The sequence below is a fragment of the Mercenaria mercenaria genome, chromosome 4 (assembly GCF_021730395.1).
Source record: "Mercenaria mercenaria strain notata chromosome 4, MADL_Memer_1, whole genome shotgun sequence".
Taxonomy (NCBI): domain Eukaryota; kingdom Metazoa; phylum Mollusca; class Bivalvia; order Venerida; family Veneridae; genus Mercenaria; species Mercenaria mercenaria.
In genome coordinates this window covers 46,401,579-46,423,346 of record NC_069364.1, presented here as the reverse complement: position 1 = coordinate 46,423,346, position 21,768 = coordinate 46,401,579, and the positions used below count along the sequence as shown (strand labels likewise).

The 21,768-nt window shown below is 33.1% G+C and overlaps 1 long non-coding RNA gene across 1 annotated transcript; it reads right to left on the bottom strand.

The window, feature by feature from the left end:
* Window positions 1-9,388: 9,388 nt before the first annotated feature.
* On the bottom strand, window positions 9,389-12,302 carry LOC128556750 (uncharacterized). The gene is made up of 3 exons (XR_008370815.1): window positions 12,168-12,302; window positions 11,257-11,353; window positions 9,389-10,768 (listed from the first exon to the last, which is right to left on the bottom strand). It is a non-coding gene; the product is annotated as an uncharacterized LOC128556750 (long non-coding RNA).
* Between the last annotated feature and the right edge of the window lie 9,466 nt (window positions 12,303-21,768).

The following is a 21,768-nucleotide window of genomic DNA, read 5'->3' as shown; positions in this document are numbered from 1 at the left end:
TCTCTCAAATCATGCAGTTTCCCAAAATATTGACGTCAGGTTTTTTATACCCCTTTGCCCAAATACCGATCTATTTTTCCCAAATCACAGCCCTGGGCCCCTTCCCCGACTTGTAACAAAACCATGTTGTGAATTATCGATATACCTTATACTCTGATATCCCAGCACTCAACCTTTTGGATTCTACTATGCTAGCAATAAATGTTAAACGGGACATGTTCGCTACAGGCACGAAGGCAGGGATGTCGGAAGAAACCAATTTACATCAATGAATACAGTCTTCTTTTTTATGGTTTATTCAGACTTGGAAAACGTAAGTACAATAAATTTTATCAAGATTTTTATTCAATATTTTTATCATGGTTAACTTTAAGCAACGTAAATAAGTAGTGTTAACGATGAGGAAGTATTAGACTTTTTGGATTTATAATGTCGGGTTAGTGGGCTCATTAAGTAAAGAAGCACAAACATGGATACAGATTTTGTGCCGATATGACGATTTTTGACTTAATATATCTAATATTGTATATATTTACCTCTTCTTACTATTATTTGGTGCAAATCACATAACAAATCTACTTTTTGTACAATAAAGGTTGCATGGAACATTATAGTCAACATGACAGATATGATCAATATATACCTCACCCACAATATTATTTTATCAAATGGGAAAACCTCTATAGTGACCATATACAACACATTCCCTCGCTTAAAAAGTGTAAAGCAGTTCTAACATTGTATTAACTTTTACTGCATTTATAATGTAAAACAGTGGTACATGGTTAAATATTACACTGATACTGTCACACAATTGTTGCTGCATCAGGTTTTTTTGTTAACATTTTATCCTCATTAAGTCCTCGTTCGTTCATTCACAAATAGATAAATATCACATTTAGTTTTAACTGAGTGTAATTTGTTCCTCTGAACCACTGGAAATACTAAATGATCACAGATACTTCCATCATCAAACAACTTCTTGTGACTTTGATTTCAAACGTCTTGCCAGACCTGTATTATAAAAAGAGGAAAATGGAATAAGTGATGTTAGTTAAGATATGTAATAGAAAGAGCATTGAAACTCGAGGGTTAACAATTTTTACGAGGGGGCCTAGCCCCCGAGTCAAAATCGTTTACCCGAGAATTTTAATATTCTTTCTGTTTTGTATCATAGTCATCCATATATGGTAATTGTAGGCGTTCCACATTGCCATATACAGCAGTTTAGTGAGTACGTGAAATCCTTGCTTTACAAATTTGTAAATCCCATGTAAAATAAACCAATGCTAGAGCAGAAAATCAATAAAATACACTTCGCTGTCTACTGTTCCAGAAACGCTGGCATACTTTCCTATCCAACAGTGCGGTAACTAGCGTGCGGGTATTAAATACCTGCACACTTTTATTTACCGCACACTGTACTCAGTGTATACGAACTACCTGCACCAAATTTGTTAAGAAAAAACACCGAGCTATGATACAAATCATAATTATACCATATACTAGTAAAATCATTCTCAAATAGTGTTGCAAATTTAATGTAAAGGATGAAAACAAAGTAAAATGCAGATATTGTTCATGTAACAATGTTAACTCAAAAATGTAAAGCTGACAGTAACACCAATTAAAAGACTTAAAGGAGAGGGCCAAGATGGCTCAAGGTCGCTCACCTGAGAAACATATCATAACAGTGTAAACATGTTTGACTTAGTAATTTCATGGAAACAAATATTCTGACCAATTTACATTAGAATTGGACCAAAAATGTGGTCTCTTATGTGTAAACAATTATTTTCTTCAATTGGACCTAGTGACCTAGTTTTTGAGCCAAGATGACCTATATCCGAATTTGACCTTAATTTCATCAAGGCTATCAATCTGACCAAATTTCATGAAGATCAAATGAAAAAATACAGTCTCTATTGCATACACAAGGCTTTTCTTTGATTTGACTTGGGGACCTAGTTTTTTACCCTAGATGACCAATACTCAAATTCCACTTAGATTTTATATAGACAAACATTCTGATTAAATTTCATAAAGATCCGTTGTAAAATACAGCCCCTATTGCATACACAAGGTTTTTCTTTGATTTGACATAGTGACCTAGTTTTTAATCCTGGATGACCAATAATCGAACTTGACTTAGACTTTATCAAGGCAATCATTCTGACCAAACCTCATGAAGATCAATTGAAAAATACAACCTCTATCACATACACAATGTTTTTCTTTGATTTGACATAGTCACCTGGTTTTTTTACCTCAGATAACATTTTTTCAATCTTGGCCTTGACTTTATCAAGGTTACCATTCTGACAAAATTTCATGTAGACTAGTTGAAAAATACAGCCTTTATCGCATACACAAAGTTTTTCTTTGATTTGACCTAGTGATCTACTTTTTGACCACAGATAACCCACTTTCGAACTTAACCTAGAGTTTATTAAGATAATTATTCTGACCAAAATGCATGCAGATCAATTGAAAAATACAGCCTATATCGCATACACAAGTTTTTTTTTCTTTTATTTGACCTAGTGACCTAGTTTTTGACCCAAGATAACCCTTTTTTAAAATTAGCCTAGATTTTATCAAGATAATCACAAATCTGGTATAATAATAATCATTCGGACAAAATTTCATGAAGATCAGTTGAAAAAATACTGCATGTATCGCATACACAAGCTAAATGTTGACAGACGACAGACAGACAGACGTCGGACATCGAGCGGTAACAATAACTCCCCTGAGCATTCCAGAACGTTTATCCCAGGTGTTACTCATTCCAGAACGTCTATCTTGGACAGGTGGGTTAGTCATTCTGGAACGTCTAACCCAAATTGGCAAGTTAGTCATTCTTGAATGCCTAATTTGGCAAAAGGGTTAGTCATTCCAGAACGTCTAACTCAGACAGGCGAGTTAGTCATTCCGGAACCTTACGTCTAACTTAGTCATTCCTCCTGAACGTCTAAATCAAAACAGAAGGATCAGTCATTCTAGAACGTCTAACTTAGTCATTCCTGAACGTCTAACAACATGCAACGGCTGATGCCCCATTAGCGATGCTCACTCCTGTGATTAAGACCGACAGAGTTATCTAAATTACCAGATGTGGAGAAGCGGTAAGTAAAGGACGACTTGGTATATCCTTGGAGCAATACTGATTCATGAAATTGAACTGTAAACACTAGGCAGTTGGTTTTGTTTCCAGTCAGCCCTCGACACTATAGGCAATAGGAAAGCGGTTTTACCACGGAATCATTGTGAGTTATTACAGAAGATAGGGGGCACATTTCTGTTCTCTTTATTAGTGTAATTATATAAGAAATACCACGTATAGCCTGTTCAAAACACAAAAGGCCTGGATTCTAGATTTAATAATAAGTCCAGACTTAAATAATATACTGTTAAGTCTTTATTTATACAGAAGAATCTATCTTATTTTACTTGAAATAACATTTAAGTAATTAGAACATACCCAAACCAGTTGTTTCAAGGTCAAAGACAACACTACAGATTGAATCGTCAGCCATAATTGGGTCTTCTCCAGGACATGGCTGATACATCAGAGCGGGAATAGCTTCCATATCAACATTTTCTTCTAAATCAATGCCTGATTGGTAGGCTGGTCCCTCTCGTACCTTCAAACATGCTAGTGATTTTGTCCTGTAATTAAAGGTACAGAATATGTTTTAAAAGTAAAGCGTACAATTAGGTAACGTTTTACAACATATGATCCATGATTCAGGGTCATAGTTTGTCAAAATCCATATCATTGTTGTATCGGAGTGTGCTTATCTTAAAATATACACATTGTTAGTGAGAGTTACTATGTTGCGTTTTAATGTTTAGTATATGGATGCATCCGGTCAAAACAGTGTGCATTATTTTATTTAGCATTCAATTGCCTCCGAAAAGTACTTTCATGCGTTGGCCCCTTTGTCCTTGACCTTTGACCTGGTGACTCGAAAATCCTCAGGATTCGTGTACTCAATAAGTACTATCAGTAAGTGAAGTTTGACGGTCCTGGGTCAAGTGGTTCTCCAGAAAAGTGCCTTCATGCAAAGTTATCATTGGCCCCTGTGTCCTTGACCTTTTACCTGGTGACCCAAAAGTAAATAGGGGTCGTGTACTCAATAAGTACTATCAGCATATGAAGATCGAAGGTCCTGTTTGTAGTGATTGTTGAGTAAAGTGCCTTCATGCAAAAAGTTAAAATTGTGACGGACGATATATTTGATATAAATAATGTACCTTTTATGTTTATTTGCCTCCTCAACCGGTTGGCTTCCATTGTACTTTGGTACTGTCTACGCTTTGTATGCTGATTGTATTTCAATGCTGCAAGTGTTTAAGTGTGTTGTCCTGGTGGCACACTCAACTTCTTGTAGACCTGTAAATGTTAAGAATTCATGAACACACTTTGTCAAAGATACTAAGGGAGTCCGTGGCGCAGTGGTTAGCAGGTTGGACAACAATGCCAGCGGTCCGGGTTCGATTCCCGGTCGCGGCTGATATCCCGACTAGTGTTCAGTGCTGGGTGGTATACTTAAATTGGTACAGTTTCCAGCAGTATCAGCCTAGACTGTATACTGGGGAGGTAAATATGACACCTGCCGTGGGCTTGGCTGGAAATAAGTTGTTCCATCCATTTCAGGTGGGGAATTTCGTCGACTACCCACGTTAAACAAGAAACTTTACTATTCAAGCCATTCTTGACTGTTAGTGTTAGATAGTTATATAGTATATATAGGAGAGATAAAGAAAAAAAACAAGAGAACATTTTTGATAATGAACCAACACATTTTAAAACTTCATTTCTTGAATGATATGATGCCTCTATACAAATTGGTTTAGAAACAATTGTTGAATAAAAAGATTTTTTTTGAAAATAGTGTTACTTTTGAGCTCAAATTGTCTAAAGCAAAAATCAAACGAACTTACTAAAAATGGAGAATTTTAAACAACTGGTTAAAGAAGCAGAGATATTTTTCAAACAAAATAATATCTTACTTAATTTAAATAGTAAATAAATGCATGAACTATTTGCATTTAATTTGCTGTTTGTTTTGTTGAATGTGATCATAATGTCTATATACATATGGAAGGGTATATTTACTTTATAATTTCTGCCCCTTTAAAGTATCTATGTGCAGCACTATATGAACACAACAGTCAATGATCATACTGTTAACTATAATATCAATAAAGTAACCTACTATCAAATGATGGTTGGCTTAAACGCCTTTATCAACGATTGATCATAATTATGTTCTTGTTTTTATTATCTCACCTGATCGCAAAGTGATCAATGCGAGCTATTGTCCGTCGTCAGTCCGTGCACGTGTGTGTCAACAATTTCTATAAATGACATCTCCTCCTAAACCACTGATTGGATTTTTACAAAACTTCACATCTTCGTCATCTTTCGAAATTGTTCAAATGGTTCCCGACCATTGCACAAGTATGACACAGGAGCTCAAAATATATATTTTAATTGAAACTTTAAAAATCTTCTTATCTGAAACTACAGGGCCTGGGCCTTTGATATTTGTTATGTAGCATGACCTAGTGAGTTAGTGGTCCTCTATCAAAGTTGTTCATTATACCTCTGGGGTTAACAGAAGCCCCTTTCTTCATGAAATTTGGTCAGAATGTTTATCTTGATGGTCCCTAGGTCAGTTTCTAAACTGGGTCATGTAGGGTAAAAAACTAAGTCCCAGACTCAAATCAAAGGAAAAGAATGTAAACACTCTAGAGGACACATTTATGCTGATATCTTCATGAAACGTAGTCAGAATGTTCATCTTGATGATCCCTAGGTTAATTTTGAAAGTGGGTGATGAAGGGTCAAAAACTATATCGAAGGAAACGCTTGTGACTATTCTAGCGGATACATTTATGCCCCTATATTCATGGAACTTGATCAGAATGTTCATGACTACTGAGGTGAGAAATCTAGGGCCGTCATGGCCCTCTTGTATACAAGTTCTATCTTTATTTATGTCATATAACTAGATCAAACACTGTAATAGGTATTTTGGAAGACAGGGATAAAATTGCTTATACAGTCAATCTGAAATATGAGATTTTTTACACTATGCTGTTGTGTTTTTCAATTTCAATGCAATAATATTTTATAATCTTGTTGTTACGGACTTGTGGTTGATCTTGGCTGGTAAGATACACAAAATAACCTTCTTAAAATCATACAAACAACATCATCCAAAATAAGCATTATCTTATCTTACCTTCATTAAAAACTTCTTATAGCCTTTGCTTTTCAACGCCGCGAAACTGCCAAACCTATAATTAAGTTGGGCAGAGCCAGAAAAGAACTTGTCCTTTGGGGCTCGTGTGCTGACCATTTTATTAAAAGACTCAATGGTTTGTGTACTTCCCATTTCGGAGTACCTAACAGAATTCTTAGACAGGGACAACATGAAATTTAAGAAGTCTTCTTTGAATGCAACATCGGTGAGTAGCCGTCCAAATGGCAAGTTCTTAAATATGCTCTGAGATGTTACTTTAAAACCACACCATTCAGCGTAACATGCAGAATGATCACCAAATGGGTGCTTAGCGATTGCCACAAAGGGCTTGTTTTAACATATCGGGATTCCTATTGTTTTGTGCAACTGCATATGTGTAACACAACATAAGTAGTTAAACATTTTTTGACTAAGACATTTGTATTTTATATGAAATGACTTTAAAACTTGTTTGATTTTTTGCAGATGGTTTTTGTCTGAAACATTTTTATGTTGGGATTAATTTCCTTCAATTTGGCAGTAGTGGTTGCAACATCATCCGCTGCAACGCAAGTAATCTGAACCCCTTTATCTTCTAACTGTGTTATCATTTCCTCCACAATGTCTGGCTCCATGCTTTTACTACTGCCAGCATAGTTCCTTCTACAGTCATAATCTTCTGGAACCTTACCTAAACGTTCGGCGACTGCACATTTCCTACACTTTTTTGATCTGACTGCATATGCCAGTACCTTTCCCCATATGTGCCAATGAAGGAGCTATGTCCTGAAAGAAACAAGTTAATGAAGTATTGCCATGCAACACAAAGTCCCCTACTGGAAGGCACCTAATTTTATCTACTGCAGTATAACATAATGAACTGATATCAGTCAATGATGTATAAACAATATTGTACTATATATTTATCCTAAAATAAATAAATACTTCTTGTTTTTGGATAGTTAATGATATTGATAATTAAATATGTATGATGAATTAGAGGTAAGAGTTTTCTTCTAAATATATCCCAATAGTTCATTGATAATGTTCTGTGCATTGCTTTGTGCATTTTAGAAGTGTGTTTTCATTTGTTTACTTTTGAGACAGAGGTAACCTCAGGAAGTCGGTATCGGAAAACCCGACAAAATGAAAAAACAAATTCAAACATGGAGACCTGAGAAAGGAAAAAAATATAATCTTCTCTCGCTAGATAGATATATTTAGAGTTATTTCGCATGATTTAGCTTAAAGCATCTAGATCTACATCAGAATTCTACGGTTCCCGGTGTCCCCAACCACTATCTAATTTGCATCGTCCAGTTTCCGTTAAACGCTCGATGCAATATGAGAGGTTAATTTTTCATACAAAGACACCAGCTACTATGTTGCTGAGATCAATTGGCACGGCAAACATATAAAAAATAAAAACAAAAATGTTAAAAGCAACGAAATTTAAACGGACCGTAGCTGCCTTACGATCTATTATGGTTATATAAAATACAAATCACTTGCTTAGTGATGATTAGTGGTCGAGCGGTCTAAGGCGCTTGTACTTATACTCACACCCTATAAACGACTGTATTCCCTCTCTTCCTCTTGCGAGTGATCATAACAATAAACTGACACGCAAAAGGTAAGAATAAGCTTTAAATTCATTATTTGGCTTTACACTGTATGTGTATTTAAGTTAAACGATAAGTCTAACATAAATATGGGTATACGGTGATATAATAGATGAAACTGACAGGTAATGTTTAAAAAATGTTGACTGATCACACTCATTGCTTGAAACTTCACTCGACCAAGTCACGAAACTGATGAATATCACGCCAAATTGATTTACAATCCAATTATCCATGATGTTTTCTGTAATAAGTATGCATACATATATGTAAATAAAATGTTTCGTTTATGTTGTGTTTTTGAATTAAATTAATTTTTATCTAGTCGGTGAAAAAACATTTACTGTATGCCGACTTGCCAATTTTGATATTTGATCTGCGAGAGTGTCACAAATTGACATACGGGCCTTATTTTATCTGTAGTGTAAATGCAGGTATTGCATCATCTTTTTGTAAATTTTTGAGTTATTGAGGTAAATGTCAGATTTCACGCATAAAATACCTCTCATGTTTTTCGTTATTTCATAACTTAAATTTCCATGTAAATTTTATTAAATTCGGTTCAGTAATAAGAATTGATATTTTATAAACTTCAGTAATTCATGTTTTTATCCCCAAAACCACTATAACGGGCCTTAAATTCAAAGTCCCATGAAATTTAGTATTTGGCGGGACATTACCCTACAAATAGATTGGACTAGATATGCCTAGTGCACACCACATTCCGACATTAGACGAATCTATGTCAGACTAATTTTTCTTGCTAGAAATTTATGCTTGATCGAGGTAAGAAATTTATTTGTTAGACTTTTGTATGAATTTTGCATTATAATTTTTATTTGGTAAATTTTTGTGCATTCTACAGAATTTTGTAACATTTACTTTTCGGCATGTGATTTTGGCTAGTTTCGGTATTAACAGAAACAACTGTGCCACGTCACGTTAAAATGGAACTGTCAGTGATAGAACTTTGTATCTAGAGATACTGAACTTTTTTTTTCTTTTTTTTTCTTATAATCAGTTTCTTTTCTACATATCATTTATTCATTGTTCATAATCATTTTATGTAAATTTGTAAATATTGTAAAGGGTGTTGATTTGTTCTGATAGTTATTGTCGCCGGTACGGCCATTCTTGTCACAGAGATATACTGTATTCCATCTTGCGGGTACAATAGGAGATTTATGAAAAGGCGTTAATGAAATAAAAAAAATCACACGAAGAAATGTTACCTTACGTTTTCAAAATATCGATGTTATGAGACAGGAGAGGACTATAGGCTGACCCCTGTCTGTCTGTCCGTCTGCAACAAAATGATCCTCTGATTATAAAAAAAAAACTGTTTCACCCGCAAGTATCCTGCGAATGGACGTATAAATAGAAAAGGATAACGAAAACATTTACTTCATGGTAAATCAGTCTACAAGATTCAAAAAGATTACAAAAATACTAACATTTTTTGCAATTTCTTTGTAATAAATTGAATATTGGAAGTGTTTTTTCCATATATTTACATCAAAAGCTGTCTGTTTTCTTATTTAAAAGTAAGAGAGTAGACATCATTCCATGAAAATTAATGTAATATGGTTTCAGAAATACATAATTTTCAGATACATCTCTCTCAGTTACAACTATTGCCATTTTAAGGCAGACTTGTGTAATAACATAGTGCTTTGTTGATGCAATTATTACATATGAAAATATATTCACTAACATAATTCAGCTTAACAAATATAACATATAAACAAGAAAGATGTTGTTTACATATGATGATATCCAAAATAATTTAAAAGTTAAATTAATGTTACCATGGCAACAATGCACTATTTTCTTAAAATAGTAGATTTTTTGTAAATTTTCCAGAAAGAATCAGAACATTCATTACAATCTGTTCAGTATACATTTGTTTTACACCACAAATGGTCAATTATGATCATTTATAAAAAACAAACATCATTTTATGTAATATAACTTGTCTTTGAGAACTACATATTTTCCTGATATGCCTACCTGCATTACAGCTCTGCCATTTTATGGCAGATTTGTGTTATAACATGTTTTGTTGATGGTTACACATAAAAGATATTTTCTTGCAGAACATAGTCTGATTAGCAGAATATTATAAACAAGACACATGCTGTTTAGATAATCAAACAAATCTAAATTTAAATCAAATTTGTGTTACCATGGCAACTCACAATGTTTTGCAAAAAAAATAGCAATTTCTGCAAAGGTCATGTCATGTAAAAATATCTTTTAACACAATTATAACCATGGATTTACATGATTAATTCTTGAAATAAGATATATTATATTCAGCCAGTAACAAATATTTTCTGCTATATTGGTAGTTTTCTGTCATGGCCATTTCTGGAAAAAAAATCCTTCCTACACTCACACTGGCAAGGCAGTTTTGATTGTAAAACTGTTTCCTCCAAAGGTTGTGCTTTAATGTCACACATGTTGTAGTTTTGAAACAACTAGGATTCATTCAACAGACATGTCTTAGTATTTCATGCATGCAGTTTTGGAAAATTTATAAGTTAAATTCTGTATTGTTAGAACAATTAGGATAGTGCTTCTCAAACAACTTCACAGCTGTCATGACATCAAAACACTTTATAAAATACGTTTACCCAATATTTCTTACAGTTGACTAAGTTTTACTTTTTCTTGAAACACATTTGTAATTTGAACTATAATTTTTAACTTTTTCAGGTCATGAGGGCAGGAAACATGACCTTATTTGTGCAATATGGAGTTATTTGCTCATATCAGTATTTGTGACATGCACTCTATTCCACAGGCATGATTCCAGCTGGATGATCAGTATAACATACTAATTCCTTCTGTTTCATTCCCATTTACATATTCATAGTTCTTTCATCACTGCAAAACAAAAAATTCATCAACACTAGAACTTCATTTTAATAAGATTAGTGTAAGGTTACAGAATATAAGACTGTAAAGCATCTTTTTAAGCTTAAGAGGAATTGATAAGTATAAACTCATCCAAGAATCTTACAGTATTCAAGCAGAAAAAAGTAGCTTTACAAGAATACATAAACTAGATAAGATTCTGACAGACTAAACATACAATTCATGCAATCAAACTTAATGTAAACTTAAATACTGTAAAAATAATTTTGAAAATATGAAAAAGTACATACATGATATATTCAATTATTGTATATCATTATTTATTCACTTCTTAATATATTACATGTATATTTGTTGAATGGGTCTATAATCAAAATCATTTCTCTTAAAATGTTATGAATGAAATAGATCATTTATGTTTATACTACTTTAATGTATTTATCTTTCTTAGAATAGCAGTATAGTAACTGTAAAAATGTATGAAGAAATTTACAAACCCCCATAAAATCCAGCCTGTGGTGTATAGACCTTCCTGGAAAATCATTTCACTGTTTAAGGTCATTGCATCAAGCCAAACAATCCTCAGTGGTTGATCTGTAAAATAAAAAAACACTGGAAAAGGCTGAAATGTGAGATAAAAAAAGCGCTGGGCAGTTAGCTCAGTACATATTTTGCACAAAGACTTCTATAAAAAGAGTAAAAGGTTTGAATTCCTTGCAAGACTTTCAAAACAAAATGTATCTAAAGTTTATTTATTTTACTAAGTGTTTTTTTAGTCACTTGCCAAGAACAGTACAAAATGGTGAGGAATCCAGAAATAATGGCCAAGTGAACAGTATGCAAATTTAACATGAAAAGCTTTGGAAAAAACTGTCTCTTTTCAAGTAAAAACAAAATTTACGCCTTGTAGAAGTTTTATGTATGGACTGACTTGACATTACATGTAAGAAATTAGTGGTTGAAGCTGACAATAGATGTGTTTCAACTATTCCTGATCAGTCACTTTCATGGCATGGCTAAATAAAATGATCAGGGCTTTAACTTATGTAACTAAACATTATGACTGACTGTTGTAATTTTGTCCGGCACCAGAGTCACAAGGTCTTCATGTAATTGTCTTGCATACTGATTCTACTGAATACTTCCTGTAATTGTCTTGCATACAGATCCTACTGAATAAGCGTCAAAACCGATTAAAAAAAGTTGAATTCATGGCAGATTTAGTAAATAAAATATAGTCTACAATATATTGACACTTGTAAATAACATGTGAACTGCGCTCCAGTACCTCGAAATATGTCATTAGTGTCAAATCCGGGCTATTTTTGAAAAAAATATCGGGCAAAACTGTCGATATGAACTAAAATAATATTTTTTAACACTACATATCGCTTAAATACTTACTTACCTTGAGATTCGCTAACTGTCATTCTTTATACAATCGAAATAAATCATCAAATAATTGTTTTTGGTAGTTTCATTTTCTCCGCGACCTTCGATGTTTACAAATGGCGTGTCGATTCAAAGGGCGATAAATTATCAATCATTTAAAAATTTAAAGAAACGGAATTGCAAAACACGGAAATGTTTATAACTGTCACTTCATTTATTTCTTGTGGCAAGGTAGAGTATTATTGAAAACAAAAAATGCATTAATTGCCGCGAACACGTGGTAACGTCCACCATTTTTTTGTGACGTAACTTTAATCGATATTTTCCCTAATGACGTAACGCCGAATTTGGACCCAAAATGTCATGGTGCGTCACAATTATTCTAGAATCCGTTGTTGCTTGTTTTGTTTTTTCAATCAGTAGTCCTCAAGCTAAAGTAGGAAACACTCTAATTTAAGTTGTTGGGGGTAAAGAAATAGGGAAATCACCGAGCCTTCTTTTGTGGAGGTCATCCAAATATATATATATATATATATATATATATAGAATATCAAAAAAGAACAAGTAGAATTGAATGAAAATATTTACAACGTATTAAGAATCAAACATTAGCAGTAACATCTGGTCCATCGAATTTAAAGTCAAAATCGGCAAAGAGGGAACAAATCCCTAAACATTCTCAGAATCCTGACATCGAAAACAGTGACACTGGCGAATCAGAGGAGTGTATTTGTAAAACCTTCACCTCAAAGGATATGCACAAGCACACTTTCATATTCATAGTCAAATAGGGGAAATGCAACAAGTGTAATGGTTGGGTGCATTTGTTATTTTGTACACTAGTTAGGAAAGGGGTTATTCATTCGTGTGACCCAAGTGCAAGAATGAGTTATAGCAATTAAAGTTAAATTGAAACCAATAATATCATACAGTAACTGCAAATATGTTTGATACAATTGAATGACATTTCAGTGTTGGCAAAATGTTAACTAATTACTTTTTACAGAATACTGCAATCTCTTATGCTAACATAATAAACGAAATAGAGTTTTAGTAAAAATGAAGGGAATCGTCGAACATGAATGTTGTAATGCACATGCAGGTACGCTAGTATACTTCTGTTTCGATAAGAAATGTACAAGACATGTGAAATTGTGATTTAGAAAATAACTATACGTGTCATGAACGATCTTGTGTTCTTATGTCATTTTACGGGAACGGTTGTCTTTTTGCTTTCCCCATTGCTATATTTTGCGGTTTCTTTATTTCGTAGGTCATCGCGATCGAAAACCGATATAATGGCCGTACTCAATGAATTTGTAAACTCTATTTAAACTTTACTTCAAATAACAAAAACAAGTTAAACATTAAACGTATAAGAAAAGTAAGAGATCCCTGCAAAAATCTCTCCCCACGTCATGCTTAACGTGCATCTTACATACTCTTCCGTACCTTTGCTTCTGCAACATTATGTACACTTTATTATACTAAGTTATAATGATTTTGTTCAGGATGTAAAATGGGTATTGTGTGCTGAATGAGTGTTTCTCGAATTTAATTATATTTGGATTTTGTACTCTTTCTTTCTGTTGGGCAGGCCGGATATTGGTCATGTGTCAACCAGTGCGCTTTAATATTGCCTTGACACATGTTCCAAATTTAATGATCTTCCTAAAATGCGAAGAAAGAAAGCTGTTAATATTTGTTCTGTTTTTCGTGCCTTTTTTCTATGGTTTTCTTCCGTATACTACATATACTTCTTCAATCGTAATTTCCATATATATGTTTTTCTTTTCTTCATGTCTGTGTGTTCAAATTGTGTACAAGATTTAAGAATTTTTTTCAAAATTCGAGATGAGCCGCTACTTAAAGTTAAAAGGAACCCCCTCCACAATTCTTAACATTTGATTTGAGTAAAGCGAACAATTCCAGCTGCATGTTGTTGTACTAATTTTAGTATGGCTGGAAGAGGAACACGTACATTTATTTATTTATGATTTCGTTTTCTGAAATAATTCAAACACCATAAAATTCCTCACGACAGGAAATTTTCTGCAAATTGCAAAACAAAATAAACGAAAGGATCTAATCGACACACTGCATTTTCAGAAGTTTGGTTTTATATTTTCATAATGTTAATGAAAGTACTTTTGATTTAATTGCTTAGTAAATGATTAACATGTAATTTACATTAGAACATGTCTGATTTAAAAGATAGCATAATTGAATTTAAACCTAGAGACGGCTATGAACCAACTTATAGTCACATATCAGTGTCTAGATTGTCAACCTAAATGGAAACCTATGCATGAGTTATCATTCTGATAATAAAAAAAATTGGCAGACGTAGCAAAATGTTCATTAACCGCCATTAGAAGAAGATTTATATTAACAAACACAGATACTGGTATTGATCAACACACAAAATATTTTTCACAGTGCATGCTAACCTATCAATATGAAACTTTATACGTCAGTCTTATATGGTTGGAAACAAAGCAAGTGATAGCAATATGAAAATAATACCGCGCCTTTTAACAGCTTGTGTTCTACTGTTGTTTTTTTCTTATACATTATCCAAAAACTTATGATGGAATGCAAATTATAAAAGGTATGTTAACATATTTTAAGAAACATAAATTATAATTTGCGAAAATGTCTTAATATTTTACAAATAAATGTGAAGACATTAATTATGCAATAGCTTGTTTTTAGATCTAGACACGAATAATCGAGATATTCTATATGTGGTATTACATATGGAATTGTAAAACAAACCGAAGAAATGAGTAGCATCGATAAACTAAGTGTAGTAGAATATACTTGAACTACTTATCAGGATTTAAAACAAATTCAGTTCGACAAAATCTTTTTAATCTAATCCCCCTATGCAGAGGAAGTCAACCTTAGCCCAGATTAGAAAAAAAACGTTCGTTTTAAAAAATATATAGGAAAACCCTTCGGAAGCATAGAAGAAAATCACTTAAAATAGCAATACACTTTTGGAATATTGATCCGTAGCATAATAATTGCCTATATTCGTCAGCACTCGTCCTATAATGAAAATACAGCTTTTTATAAAATTTGCTTTATCTCTTAGTTGAAATAAATAAATAAAGCGACAATTGAAGTATTGTAATGTCAACTTAACGTAATAACAGTTTTACTTCGAAATAGGTTGAACACTATTATACCATTTAGAGTCTTTATGTCTACCGAAAAGACACATTTGTTAAACCAAATACATGTAGTTCATAAACAAAGACATTTGCGTTAAACTTTGTATTTTTGTTCGATGTTTCAGACTGAAAGAAATGTTAGGGAATTTCTAACATCATAACGATCGTTTTTAGACTATAAGTTGTATATTAAGCCCTGCATTTCCTTAAAACAATACAGTCAAGTTGATTTGCAATGACCAGATTCGTATGAAAAAAAAATCCGTTTACATCGGGTTTATTTTTCCGGCGAGCTAATTTGTCCGTCTAGTGTCGGTATCATAGACAATTACCCAATGTGATATGAATCGCGCTTATTTACGGGAATGTTTTATATAAACCTATGTATTACAGCACATGCTTTCATTGGCTGCTACATTCACCTTAACGTGACGTATAAGACGTTGTGGAATTCTATATTCTCTTGTATTTAGAAAAAAAGTGTGTACATTCTTGTGAACGTTTTTGTGATGTAACTAGGCACAAATTATCATTGCCACGAAACACCGTTGTTTTAAGAATTACCCCCCTTTGTTGTTACTATAAATAGATTATATTGTTACTTCTTTCATCAATCGCTGTAGGGTAAAATTGAGACTTTTCTGTGGTACAAATGCATGTTACATAAATGTTTAGATGCATTTTGACCTATCTCTACCTGGTAAAGAGTTTTGTGTGGACTTATATTTTTTTCTAATAGATTTTTTTATCAATTTCCCTTTGTTGTTACTATAGATATCTTACATGATAACTTTTTCATAATTGGCCAAACTAAATACATATGAAAGCAACTATATGTTTTTATGTATGCAAATTTTAATCCATGTGTTTTGTTATAACATATTGTATATATAGTACAATATGGTTTATACATTATTGACATATATCAATTCATTATGTTATACTGCAGTAGAAACAATAAGGTGCCTTCCAGTAGGGGGACTTTGTATTGCATGGCAATACTTCATTCACTTGTTAGGAAAAGATTTTTTTTCTATTTATTTTAGCTCTTTTGACCTCTAAAAGGGGCCGAGTGTATCAATTCGAACAAATCTGAGAGAGGATCATACACGGATGCTACGGACCAAGCTTCTTGAAGTTTCATCAAGTGGTTATGTGAATAAATCGTTCAATTTTTCTCCTTTTAGCTGCGACAGCCCATAATAGAGTCCAAGAAGAAGATTTTGAACGAATTTGAGAGAGGCCCATATAAATATGCTTCACATCGAATTTTGTTAAGATCCATCAATTAGTTCATAAGAAGAAGTAATTATATAAAAAAAAATGTGAGAGAGGACTCTATAAGGATGCTGCAGACAGAGTTCAGTGAAGATCCATCGACTGGTTTATGAGAAGAGGTCGTTTAAATGTTTTCTATTTCAAGCTATTGCGGTCCCCTAAGGGGACCAAGCGGAACAGTTTGAACACTATCTTTTAAGTGAAAAGTTAGAAAAAGATAATGTAAGAGAAAAAAAATGCAAAAAGTAGATGCCTGGGATGTTTTGATAATCTCTAAGATCTAATAATTATCTAAAATTGTAATGGTTGTTCTACTACTATCATATAACGAGTATTGTACGTACACTTTCTAAAAAAAGTGTCATTTTTTTGTAGGTGAAGAGTAAAAATATTCAAGCCATTTATTTCCTTTTTTATCCAAACCGGCAGCATGTACATAATACCTCAAAACAATACCATTTGATATTATGTTGGTTTATTTTGTCATTTGATAATGCAATTTCTTTTTCAAGTTTTATCCTGATATTAAGATATGATATGATATTATAAGAAGTTTTGTCCTGATACTAAGATATGATATGATATAATATGAAACTGTCAAAAACTGAGTGTCTATTTTTTATTTGAACTATGTAAGGTTTCATCAGGAATATGATGAAGTTTATCACATTTTCTTTTCGTTTTACGTTTCTTTCAGCGATACAAAAACTGACAACCTCTAAACTGTATTGTGCTTTTAGATTTCTTGTCCAGATTTATATGTAGTTTATTCCACAGTTGATGTACACAGTTACATCCCAAAAAATGTGTTCTAGCCTTTCAACATGCATGTTGCAGAAAAATCATCAATTTGATTCTGTTAATTTGTATTTAAATAATGATTTGTTTGTTAGAAGAATTCCTATTAGATGTTTATATTAAAAACTTCGAATTTTTGCATCTATTGTTGCTTTCTGCGGTTGCATGTATATATTTGACCAACAAGACGGGCTCTCTGATATAATCGCTGACCATTTTATTTCTGACTTAATTATTGATATTGATCCGTTTCTTTTTGTGTGTCATAAAATAGCTTATTTGGTTCTTTTGATTTTCTTAATTTGTCTACAAGTAGTTCACTTCGCATATATGAAATATTCTCTTGCTCAAGCGCCTGTTTAACAGTAAGTGGAATGTTTGATATAAGAATATAATACTTCAAGAATTTGAATCTCTTCAAACTTATAGAAAGTCTTTGTTCTGTAATTAATAAATGTTCAAGATGCTTTACTCCTTTTTCGTACCAGTCTTTATAAAAAATGTTTTATTATTTTAAGTTTTATGTTTGTGTTATTCCATATCACCTGTTTACTTATACTCTTATTGTTGTCCTGTCTATTAATCTTTACCTAAGCTGTTAATAAATCTTTCAAGAAAGTGTTGGATTTACATATAGTTTCAATTTCTTTCTGAGAAAAATCTAACCTGGTTCATGTGCTCTGCACATCGCCTCATCACTACCTACATACATGCAAATTTGAATGGTTAATAAGGTATGCTCCGGACACTAAATATAATATACAGATTTGACATTTGAGCTCAATTTGTGACCCTGACCTTTGACCTGCTGACATAGGTTCATGTTCTCTGCACATTGTCCCATTGCCTCCTACCTACATGCCAAGTCCGAACTCAATACCTTGAATATTCATTTAGTTATGCTCAAGACACGAAATATGATTGGCAGTTTTGACCTTTGAGCTTAGTATGTGACTTTGACTTTTGACCGGTTCAAGTGCTCTGCATATCGTCATATCGCCATCTTTCTATATGCCAATACCTTTAATGATTATAAAGTTATGCTCCGAATATGAATTATGATGGACGGCATACAGATGGACAGACGCAGGCCATCACATGATGGCGTGTTTTGGAAACGAGCGCATAACAAAGGCATCGCTCGTCTGCAAGTGCTTAACATAAGCAATTCGCAAGAAAAGATTTATGGACCTTGGCCGTCTTACACATTAAGTGTTCTTATACACTAAACAAAATAAAATAGGGGTCACTAATATAATTTCATATATATCAATAAATATATAAATATAAAAACTGTCAGGGCGGATAAATTATTAAAAAGAAAACGTTTGAAGTTCATAGACTTAAGAAGAAAAGCAGAATTTCAACAGGGTTTTGAGCGATAGAGCCAGCGAATAGGAGTTTTACCTTAAGGGTAGTTGAATGCTATAGACAATAGCAAATATAGGCTGAGCATCGAAAAGCTGAGGCAGAGACATATGTTTTGGTGATCTACTGAGAAAGTAGGAGAGTTCCAGCTTATATACGAGGTTCAGCGTTATTGGCGAAGTACAGCCAAGGCATCAGGGTGATACCTATAGGTACTGAGCATCCAGGAGTCAGGGTAATCTTATTGAGTTGCAGCTAATCTAACAAGCTAAACTAACCTTATATTTCTTTGTAAAAGGAGGCATAATTCATGAAAAATCGGTACCAGAGTTATAAACGTTGTGTCATATGATATTTTGACTATGAGGCATAAGCAATTTAAGTCGAATTCATCGAGTAAATACGGAGAAAAGGAGAAATTGCATCAACATTTTAACCGAGAGACGGACGCGGAAGGTAGCTGTCTCCAGTTATTATATTATGTATATTCTCTATTTGGACAGCTGTTTTATCTGTTTCAATCAAAATATTAAAAGTACCGGTATTACGGTTCTTTAAGATGAAACTTTTGGAGGTAAACTTTAACAAAAATTCGGTAGTGGGACATCTCACAATATTTGGAAAAAAACATTAAGATAATAGGTGCACATGTGCAGGGAATAGTGGAATAGTGGGAAACAAGTGTGCAAGGTTCAAATGAAATCCACGGTTTTTCAAGCTATTTAACTTTTGAATATTATTTTAACCTGGAAGATTATGTTCTTGCCAATGCGCCAGGATAAGTTGTATAACTCTTACTGGAGATGATATGTACCAGAAACTATCCCTTTTTAAATAGCATTAGATAAGAAATTCACCTGGCTTAACATGCTGCTGGACGTAATGCTACACCTCCATCCTCTTCTTAGGGTGGTTAGTAAGGCTGAATATGTGGACTATTTGGTTCAACATGAAATGGTAGCTTTACTGAACATTATGACAAAACAGGAATTGAAAAAAAGACTGTCCCTAAGCAACTCATGCTCGTCTATTTCTTGTCATCATCAAAGAAAACTATGACTGCTTAAGTGCTAACATTTGGCATAATTTAAGTGTCTGTAATATGTCCAAAGGATACTGATGCAACCCTTCGCCCATATGAAAGAAAACCAACCCGAAGAGACCACCAAACTAAATTAATGTCGAGATTTAAACCCCCATTACATACTTTTGTGAGTAGCTAGAGTTGCTGTTAAAAATCAGCTTCTCACATATGACCAATGTCAGTTTCATGCATTATGTGACACTACTGCAATTTTCTTTGTATTTTGCAGCAGCATTATCAAATATTATTAGTTCACTGATACACTGATAAGTCAACTGTTTTTAGCACTTACTTTCACATTACATGTCCGAACCCCCGTTACATAACTGAAATACTGTTAAAAAATGGCGTTAAACCCAAAACAAACAAAAGAATCCCCAACTTATCAAGTTTGTCTACTCGGCTACATGTATGAGGGTTGTCCGAAAAAATTGCGAACATGGGATGAATGGATTTCATACGTGTGTTTGTATTGTGCGATAAGTCTTTTTTCCATCTCATATAAAAGGACTTCAGCATATACGTGGTATGTGGCGGATATATTTGGACAATCCCGAGGACAAATTCACCTTATAAATGTAAGGGATCCCTCTAAGGAGGAGAATCATTCAAGTGCTCTCAAATAATCCATGCCGATTAGACTGTGAAAATGTTGTCAGGATTCATGTACAGAACATTCCGCTTTCTGTTGACGATGGTTTTGATAAATATAAAAACATGAATTAATATGCATTACCTTTTGGTGTATAATGACATGTAAATTAATCAGGTTCTTCTTTACTGTGCAAAGGAAATTTATACAGGTATTTTTGTACATGCTTGAACAAATACTTCGCTGATTGAAATATTGTTTTATTGTTGTAAATGTATGTTTAAAATTATGGAGATCTGTACAAAAAAATATTTCTCACACAATAACTCGCGAGAATAATTCTTTACTGAAACTCCAATATTCTTATACATAAATCGAACATGTTTTAATTTGGAGTGTTACATAAAGCAAGATTTAGCAAGCTATTGCAATGTATTAGCTGTCGATTAAAGAAAAACAACAACAACAAGGAAGAAGATTATTTCAACTATTGTATAACATTCCTTCATGTTACACTACATTTTTGACCAAATCCAAATATTGTACATGTATTTTGTATAATACAAATGTAGAAAACGCTTACACATAAAATGTGAATGACTATAACTATAGCGCTTACCTTAGGATATGCGTACATGCATACTTTTGAAAATGTTGCGTATAGATTTGTCAATAATATGCATGTAAACCCTTTATACTCTCATACTCCTGAAACATTTTCGATTTACAAGCTTTCAGTATCGGTGACATATATAAATTATCTAATCATTACCTATGGCAAAATCAAACTTTTCTCAGAACCTTTTGTTCGGTGTAAAAGATATAAAAAGACGATACAGTGTACTTGAATGGCTAAATCAACAAAATTAATGATTCGCTTTCTTCAATTTTTAAAAGAAATGAAACATGAATTATCATTACAATTTGTAGACTGGGGTTGTTTCCATGCATTTACTACTTTAAATAGTCAAGGTTGTTCGATCTTTATTTTAAAACATATAAACTATCACTATATTGATAAAGTTTATGATGTCGACGCGGAAAATATGTAATTCTTATCATTGAAACAATGATAATACCTACACTTTGTTCGACATCTACGCCACCAACGATCAAAAGAATGGAAATACTTTTTCAACTAAACGACCTTTTAACAGAACATAGTCAAGGACTGAAACTAATAACAGGAGACTTAAACAATATTTTTTCAAACGAGATAGAATTTGCAAAACGCAAACACCAAATACTAAATTTCCGGTGTCAAACAATTTTTTTTTTGTTTTGTTTGAGGCTATTGAATAGACTCAATGATCCCAAT